This window comes from Marmota monax, unplaced genomic scaffold, assembly GCF_021218885.2.
Source record: "Marmota monax isolate L192 unplaced genomic scaffold, Marmota_monax_Labrador192_F-V1.1 WCK01_AAM20220418_F8-fsc00208, whole genome shotgun sequence".
In the NCBI taxonomy this organism is placed as follows: Eukaryota; Metazoa; Chordata; class Mammalia; order Rodentia; family Sciuridae; genus Marmota; species Marmota monax.
This window is the reverse complement of record NW_026693914.1, coordinates 2,882,294-2,891,359: the sequence shown is the minus strand read 5'-3', so window position 1 is coordinate 2,891,359 and position 9,066 is coordinate 2,882,294.

Sequence of the window (9,066 nt, the reverse complement as noted above, 5' to 3'; positions counted from 1 at the left end):
TGTCCTTGTCTCCAGATGCCAACCTAATAAGGAGGGCACAGTTTTGAGAAAAAGGAAAGAGAATTTTATTGCTTTGGTAGCAAAGGAGAAACACAAGGGGACTCCTGTCCCAGGGGCTGTGATTCTGCCCATCAGAGGGGACTAGGGGCCTTTAAAGAGGTGATTCCAAGGCTCTATTCCACGTGTTCTCTGTTGGAGTTGTAACTTTTTTAACTTGTTAATTTGGGAGACAGTCATTTCTGAGATCTTCTGGTGCCTTCCCCACAGTCTGAACCACTTTGTTCTGTGGTGGGTCTGTGCTCAGGATAACTCTGCCTAGGATGGGCAAGGAAGGTAACCGTGTTTCCCTGAGATTAGGAAGGAGCAGGGAGAGAAGAGAAAGAAATATGTCCATTTAAGCTGCCGCGGCAGAGCAGCAAGGGCTATTTTCAGCCCATAAAGTGGACCACCATTACACTACTCAGCTGCCCAGGCTGGCCATGAACTTGCAATCCTCCTGCCTCAGACACTGAGTATCTGGGACTGCAAGTGTGTGCACGCCCTGTTCCCAGCACAGGTGACTGATTATTTGAAAGACCTCCCTGTCACCCAGTCAGGCTGCCCTCCATGATGCCCTTAGGGGATTGAGGTCTGAGTGGAGACAGGGTTCAGCCCCTCCAGGCCTTGGAGCAGGGGCTGCGGAGCGTGGCCAACTGTCACAGACATCTGGGGTTCTGGGTAAGTAGACAGATTTGGGGCCCAGCTTTGGACCCACTGATTCAAGAGTCTTTCTGGCTGGGGCCTGGGGATCTGCTGTTTTAACAAACTCCTGCAGAAAATTCCTACAATCTGACAAATTTAGGAGACTCTACTTATCAGGAGTTATGGGACTTCCTGGCCCCTCACTAGTGCTCAGTGGGGTTGGAGGGATGGGGTGGGGGTGGGATGAGATGAGATGAGATGGGGTGGAGTGGGTGGGTGGGTAGGATGGGGTGGGGTAGGACAGGACAGAGCTGTGTGTGGCCATGGGGAGCCTGCAGCCGGCACATGTTGGATGGAGTGAATGGGCGGCAGTGGGCTAAAGAGCCCCTGGGGCCCATGCTCCCCAGCCTCCCCCACACGGTGTCTGACTACCTCGTGGGTTCACGGAGACCTGGGGCATGCAGGGGGGTGTCCACTGTCTAGAGCAGCTGCGTCCTGCTCCGAGTCCCTCCATCTGTAAAGAACAGCAGTTCCCAGGCTGCGCCTCACCCGAGTCACTCTGTTTTGTCAAGCAGCGGTTTGCCATGAGCTAGTCCATTTTGAGGACAACTGCCAAGGTAGAAGGTCTCCATACCTTGTTTGTACAAGTGAGCAACCCCCATCTGCCTGGCACCAACAAAAGCACAAACTGATAAATAATCGTGCTAATAAAACTGGCCACCCTTGAACTTATTGAATAAAACCCAAAGCAAATGATGCATATCAGAAAAACCAGGCCTGAGAGCTTATCAGAGACCCCAGACCAAGAGTGAAGCCCAGACCTCACCTGGGAACACCCAAGGAGGAGCACTCAGACCCAGGAGCACCTTGAGACTGATCACAGGAGCGAGCACCAACCTCACCAGGCTTTCCGATGAGTGTGTCCCAAGGTCAATAGACAACAAACTCCTGCCTCTACCCCGGGGCTTCAGCTTGGCTAGACCTCCCTGCGTGGTGAGGCCCACTTTGACACTGCCTGCCACCCAGAGCCTGCTATGGCACAAGTCCCATGCTCTGCCAGCTCCCACCAAGCTCTCTGCTGGTTCATAATCTTACCTGACCACCTGCAGTGACTCCTGCCTCAGGAGGTGCCCTCTGCCTTTGCCTAAGGGCAGCCCCCAGGGACCCTGTGGCCCCTTCAACCTTTCCTTAGTGTCGCAAGTGACTGGAGTGTTACAGACGTTAATAATTAAGACTGGAAGAACCTGTGATTGCCCAGCTGATGACTCCAGGTGACCCGCAAATGCTGGGTGAGTTACAACTGCTGAGGATGTTGTAGCTTGTGAATTTATTGTTATCCAATAAATTCTGACATCATGGAAAGGCACAAACTTGTCTGGACGTCTAACAGCCCAGATCACGACACCCACCTGGAAGGTGGCCCTGGGGTTCACATAGATTCAAAGCGGCATCCACTGTGCTTCAGGCTCCCAGGTCAGAAATATTTGTTCAAGATTGGGCGAGCAGGGCTGGGGTACAGCTCAGCTGGTAGAGGGCTTGCCTCACATGCACAAGGCCCTGGGTTCAATCCCCAGCACCACACACACACACACACACACACACACACACACACAGATTGGGCGAGCAACAGAAAGACAACCAGGCTGTGGTGAACTTGACCCTTCCAGGAAGGCACTGATGGGCCAGGGCCAGGAGTAGCAGGGAGGCTGCCGCAATAAACCCTTCAAGGGACAGTGGTGGCCTGGTATGGCTCCTGATCACTGCTGAGGTTGTGGCTGGCCGCACCTCATTAAATGACTGTGCAGCGGGATTTACTACTATCTGGGGTGACTGGGCTGGAGGAAGGAGCTGGGGATCCCAATGTGAGGGATAGTGAATCCAGCAGGGAGAGGGACGGTGGAGGAACAGAGGTCATGTGCAGGGGGAGGAGCTCTGGATTGCAGGTTGGGGGAGGGGCTCAAAAAGACACTCAGGGCCCTTACCCAGGTAAACCCTGATCTTCCCAGGTAGGCAGTGAACTAACCTGGGAGTCCTCCAGCCTTGGGAAGGGCAAGAAGTCCTGCCTCTGTCCCTGACTCTCCCAGTCCCTGCTGGCCCAGGGGAGCCCTTTGCATCTTGTAAGGGTGACCAGACAACCTTCCCCTGGACCATCGTCAGGACCACTGAGTCACAATGGCCCCATTAAAAGTCATTGTCCTGAGTGCATTGTGCCACAGGCACAGGGATGGGGACCTCTCTTCTCCTGGGATGAGGATGAACTCCCTTATGATGGCAGTGAGCCGGCTCCCCCTTCCTTTTGTCCTCCAGTTGAAACAGGGCCTGTATGCATTCAGGACTTGTTACCTGCCAGCTCCTGCCTGGTGGAAGGAGGGATTCTTCTCCACTGCCCAGACGTCGTGGCCTCAGGCTGATGCTGCTCACTCCTGGGTGGGGTGGCACTTACAGGTGGGGAGATGGCCGTGCCTTTGTGACTTCTGCAGTGGGGGACACTGAGCCCCCCGTGGCATCCCATCAGGACTCTACCTATGAGGAGGCTGAGGGCCAGTTTCCTCCTGGTCTGTTATTGAGTCAGGAAAGTCCCGGAGGCAGGTAGGAAAGAGACTCGGAGCTGCAGGGCGTCTCGCCCAGAGCCTCCTGGACCCAGAGCTGCAGACTGAACCTGGAAGGGGCTCCCACGCTCCCTGTCCTTGGCTTGGGGACCACAGGCAACTGTCTCCCTTTATTAACCCACCTGCTTCCTAGAGGAAGAAAACTCTCAACATGCCAGAGTCTCGGCCCCATGTAGGGTGTCCCCATCGCCAGAGAGGCCCAAAGGCACAGGGGATATTGGAACCCAGCGGCCCAGGGGCAGATTCCTCACCCAAAGGCCGCACCAGGGGCCTCTCCCCAGGGCCCTCGAGCAGCCCCAAGAAGCCATCTTGGTCCACAGAGCCGGCTCCCTCAGCCTCACCCAGGACCCCAGCCCTAGTGCCAGGGCTGAATGTGACCCCCACAAATTCACATAACAGAGTCCTTGCCCCCAGTACCTCAGAGGTGACCTATTTGGAGACAGAGTCTTTATAGAGATAAGCAAGTTATGAAGAGGTCTTTAGGGTGGGCCCTAACCCAATGTGACTGTGTCCCCATGGAAAAGAGAGCTGTGTACCCAGACGCACAGTGGGAAGGTGATGTGAAGACACCCAGGGGGACGGCCACCTGCAAGGCAAGGAGGGGCCTGGGGCAGCAGACCCTTCCTCACCCTCCCAAAGGGACCAGCCCTGCCCACACCTGGGTCAGGATGTCAGCCTCCAGCACTGAGACGGGCAGTTCCCGCTGTGAGTCTCCAGTCTGGGCCCTCTGTTAGGCAGCCAACGAGGACACCGGGGTCCTCACTCACGGGGCCCAGGGGATGCACCAGGCACCGCCCTCTTGGCTTTCCCATGATGACCACAGAGGGACACCCTCATCCCAGCCCCGGCTGTCCCCCAGCCCCACACTCCAATCTGAGACAAGGCCTCTCCCAGGTGACAGCAAAGCCCCATGAGGGAAGCCCTCGTCCCCAGCACAGGTCCCCTGACACGTGTGCCCACAGGGAGGTGGCTTCATCTCTGCAGACCCAAGGGCACATCTTACTGATGCAGGAAAATCAGCTGCAGAAGTCACACGTCCCCTAAGGGGTTCCTCCCAGAGACACACAGCACTTGGCCCAAGTGACCCCAGGACAAGGAATTCCAGATTTCAGGAGTATTGGGAGCCAGATGGACCGGGGGCCAGGAGAGGTCAGAGAGGGGACTGAGGTGGATCAGGGTGCTGGAGGAGCGGCCTGCGTAGGCACTATGAAGAGCCCAGGTATGGTGAGCCCGTGAGCTGCGTGCTGTTCCCATGTCTGCATTGAATTCTCTGTGGGACGTGGCAAATGGTGACAATGCACCAGTCTGTTCCAGGAACGCCGGCTTCATCAGTCTTCTCAGAAGTGCTGGGAGGGGGCACATCTGTGCAGTGAGCTTCATCCCTTCCTGGGCCATTGTCCTCGGCCTCCTCACAGAGCCTCCCAAGGGAGAAGGAATCGGAAACACTGGGTAGGGTGAGCCCTGGGAGCCTCTAGGACGAGGGAGGAGGAGTGACAGGTGTGGCCAAAGATGACCTTCGTGGAGGCAGCCAGGGGTGCAGGACACCACAGAGCCATGACACGGCTCCAGGCTCCTTCTCTTTCTTTCAATTAAAATGATTTTTGAATTTAATTTTTTTTTGTACCTGGGATTGAACTCAGGGGCACTCAGACCTATTTTGTATTTTTATTTAAAGATAGGGCCTCACTGAGTTGCTTAGTGCCTTGCCATTGCTGAGGCTGGCTTTGAACTCGAGATTCTCCTGTCTCAGCCTCCTGAGCCACTGGGATTACAGGTGCGTCACCATGTCCGGCTGATTTAAAAATTTTCATTCTCTTTCGATATTGGAGATTGAAACAGGGTCTCATGCATGCTACACAAGTGCTCTACCACTGAGATACATCCACAGCTCTTTTTTAATAAATTTGTTTTGAGACAGGTTTTTGCTAAGTTGTAGACTGGCCTCAATTCTCTTGCCTCAGTCTCCCAAGTACTGGTACTATAGGCATGTGCCACCACACCTCGCCTCTTTCCGAAGTTTTAAAAATACGTGATTCAGGGCTGAGGGTGGAGCTCAGTGTTTGCCTGGCATAGCCTGGGTTTGATTCCAACACCACACACACACACACAAAAAAAAAATAATAATAATAAAATGAAATATGTTATTATCTAGGCATGGTGGGACAAGCCTGTAATCCCAGAGGCTCGGGAGGCTGAGGCAGGAGGATCTCGAGTTCAAAGCCAGCCTCAGCAACAGTGAGGCACTAAGCAACTCAGTGAGACCTTGACTCTAAATAAAATACAAAATAGGGCAGGAGGTGTGGCTCAGTGGTCAAGTGCTTTTGAGTTAATTCCTGGGTACCCACCCCCTCCAAAAATATGTTAAGACAGTAAAGTCTTCTGTGCTTGTCTGCCTGGCATGGTGACACCTGTCTTCTCTTTTCAGAGTCCCTTTGTGCAAACACAGGTAAATGAACACACAGGAGAGGGGCAACTGGGAAAAGTGTCCCCTTCTTTCTGGAACTGGATTCTCCAGCAACTCCTCTTTGCATGAAGGTGGAGGTCAGTGCACCCTGTCCCCACCCTCTCTCCCTCCACTTGACTCTGCTGACCACCAACAAATGGACCTGACAGCAGGGACTGAGGGGGCTCTTCCCACATTGAGGGTGTGTGGGGTGAGTATGGGGTGGCCCTATTTTTGCCTCCCTGATGACAAGAGGCTAAGGTGTCTGCAGAGAGAGGAGCTGGCAAGTCACATGCTGTCCAAATGTTGTGGTCAAGGATAACTGTCCCCAGGCTGACCAAATTGACTTGGACCAGTGGAGAGGGCAAGGACAGCACACCCTGGAATACTGGGCGGGGCGAGGCCCCAGGCTCAGATCCAGTGCCCTGTGCCGCTGGCTCAGATGTCCACTGTAAAACGCTAGGGGGCTGGATCCCAGGGGACATTTGCCACATCTAGAGACATTTTGGGTTGTCACAACCAGGGGGGTGGTGCTGCTCCTGGCACCCAGTGGGTGGAACTGCCTAGTATCCTACAAGGCACAGCCCCCACCACAGAGAAGGACCCTCCGGAATGTGGTGGTGTTCAGGCTGAGGACCGCCGCCCTAGAGCCCTGCGCAGCGCGGCTCCCTCACACCCTGCGTGGACACGCCATGCGCCCCAGGGGACCCTCTTCTTGGAGCGGGGATCTGCTTCCTTGACCCCTTTTTGTGCAGGGCTGAGAGGCACAGGGACGAAGGCGGCGGGCGCCGGGCCCAGTCCGGGGCTGGCGGGCAGAAGGGGGCAGGGTAAAAAGCTTGGGGCAATCGCAGCCCCGGAAGCTCCGTGGCCAGGCCTGAGGGTGCCCAGGGCGGGAGTGCGGCCGCCCTGCAGCGGGCAGCGGCAGGGACAGCTGGCCCGGGACGGCTGGCCCGGGGATCGGGTTGCAGGGCGTCGGGCGGGGCTTCGGGTGGCAACGAGTGGCGGCCGGGCCTGGCTGGGGGCGGGGAGGCCTGGCGGAGAGTGACGTGGGAGCGCCAGATGCTCCGGGCCAGCTCCCTCCCCCGCCCAGGAGCCAGGGGAGGGGGAGCCTTATCGGGTGGGGAGCCCAGGGCCTCTCCCGAGGGTCAGGGCAGGGTCCTCCCCGGACAGGACTCAGCACAAAGCCTTCCAGCCCCGCCCCCGGGCCTTCTTCTAGTGGCAGGGTGAAGGGAGCGAGGCCCTCTGCGCGCCTTCCCAGCGGACGGTCCTGGGAGGGCGCCTCCTCCGGGGCTCTGGAGTGGAGGAGTCTGTCGGCCACCACCCGCTGGCATGGGACGGATCCCATTGGACCCGGGACCCAGCGCCTCTGTCCAAGGCACATACAGGTGGTGGCCTTGTGACCGCCCGGCTCTGCTTCTGACCTTGAGTGGAGGCGACACATAGCTCAGCGCTGAGGCTTGGGCTTCCTTCCCAGCTGCTGGGGACCCCAAGTCCTGGATGTAGCCTGAGCTAGACAGAGCCCGGCCCTGGCCTGAGGATGCTGGACAGAAAGGTGCTGCTCGGAACCCGTGATGCAGCCACCAAGACCACTTCCTTTACAGCCCCGGGGTCTGACCTGGCAAAGGAGGGCCGGGACCAGGGTGTGCTCACGTCTATGCCTGGAGCAGGGCTGGAGGAACCTTTGTTGGACTAGAGGCAGTTTGACCCCAGCTCCTCAGCCTGGCTTTTTGGACTTCCCCCGTGCCCAGGCCACCCTTCTAACTGAAGCCAGATTTAAAATTAGGTAGTCAGTGTAGTTAGGTAAATCGGGTCTAATATCGAGTGAGATCTAAAATGGAGGCCATGAGAATGGAATTCCAGGAAAAGTTCAGCAACTCTTGAAATGTTAATGAAGTCCAGGAAACAGCCCCCGGCAGATGTGAAGATAGCCCATCCCAAAGAAGTGTTAATGAACTGCAAACTTGAAGATGCTGCCTCAGAAGTGCTTCCCGCCCAGATTCCTTCTTTGGCCCACCTGTGTCCCACCCCTTGGGCCTTCCCACCTACATCCCGTCACCGAAAACTATAAAATGGAGAGACAACCGCACTTCCACGGATTCCATCTCTTGGGTCCCCTTCTTCCTCCGGGAGAAGTCTTTTCTGCTGTCCTTTAATAAACTTCTATTTTCCACTCTAAACTTGCCTCGGTGTGCTTCTCTGGTGTTATACTTCAACATTGGGGAAGCAAGGACTCGTCACCGGTCAACAGCGGTAACATAACTGTGGGTTAGCTCCTTTCCCTTGCCAGTCTGGGGCCTGCCCAGGATGTGTCCTTCTCCTTACCATCCCCTGCCATCCCACTCACTCTGCCACCCCAGTGCAGAAGCACAGGAGAAGAAAGGGGAGATGTGGCACCCCAGAAGGCAGCAAATGGTGACAGCTTACCTAGAGACCAGCTCCTGTGGCCCCTGGGACAACCTGGGTTTAGAACAGTTAACATGAGCCCAGGGTTTTGTACTCCTGTTTTCCAGATAAGGAGAGTGAGGGAGGGTCCAGGGGGCTGCCCAAAGTCACAGAACTGGGAAGAGCCAGGGACTGAACCCAGGGCCATAGGATTCCAAAGTCATGTTCTCTTCACTGCAAAGCTGCCTCCAGCTACAAGGGCAATTGGCTCTCAGGTCCCCTCCTCCTTCCCTGTCAATCATCCCCCACTCTGGATGGACCCAGCGACTACCCATTAGCAGCAACCTTTTCTCAAGGAGGATGAGGTCAGAGCCGCACCCTGAGCCCAAGGAGGATGAGGTCAGAGCACTGGTGCAGATGCTAAATTATTCATGGGGCTGCTGCGAGCAGGGCCTGCAGCTTCCTGGAGCCCAGTGTGGAGACAGCAGACAGGAAGCAATGTCTGGCCCAGGCACCTGTGCCTGACCTTGGCTGATCCTCTGAGGGCTACAGAAAATGCTAGCCTCGGTGAGAATGGTTGGAGGGCTGACAGACCCCTCTGGGCTGCTTGAGCATGGGCAAGTCACCTAACCTCTGTCCTTTACTTGGTGCCTTTGGCGAGCTGTGTGGGGCTGCAAATGTAAGTAGAAAGCTGGGCATGGCACATGGCAGGTCACCCTCACCTGGGGCCACCTTCCTTGCAGAGTATGTCACTCCATGGGCTGTCTTGGCTCCTTTGCCAGCAACACCAGGCAGCAGTAGGGCTACCGTCAGAGGTGACCTCCTCTCCCACCCTTCCCTCCCAGGCTCAATGTGGGTCACTGGTCTCTGATCTTGCCTGGTTGAGAACTCAGTATCTTTGGAGACCTCATTTCCCCCTTAGAGTAAGTCGCCAAACAAGAGAAAGGTTGA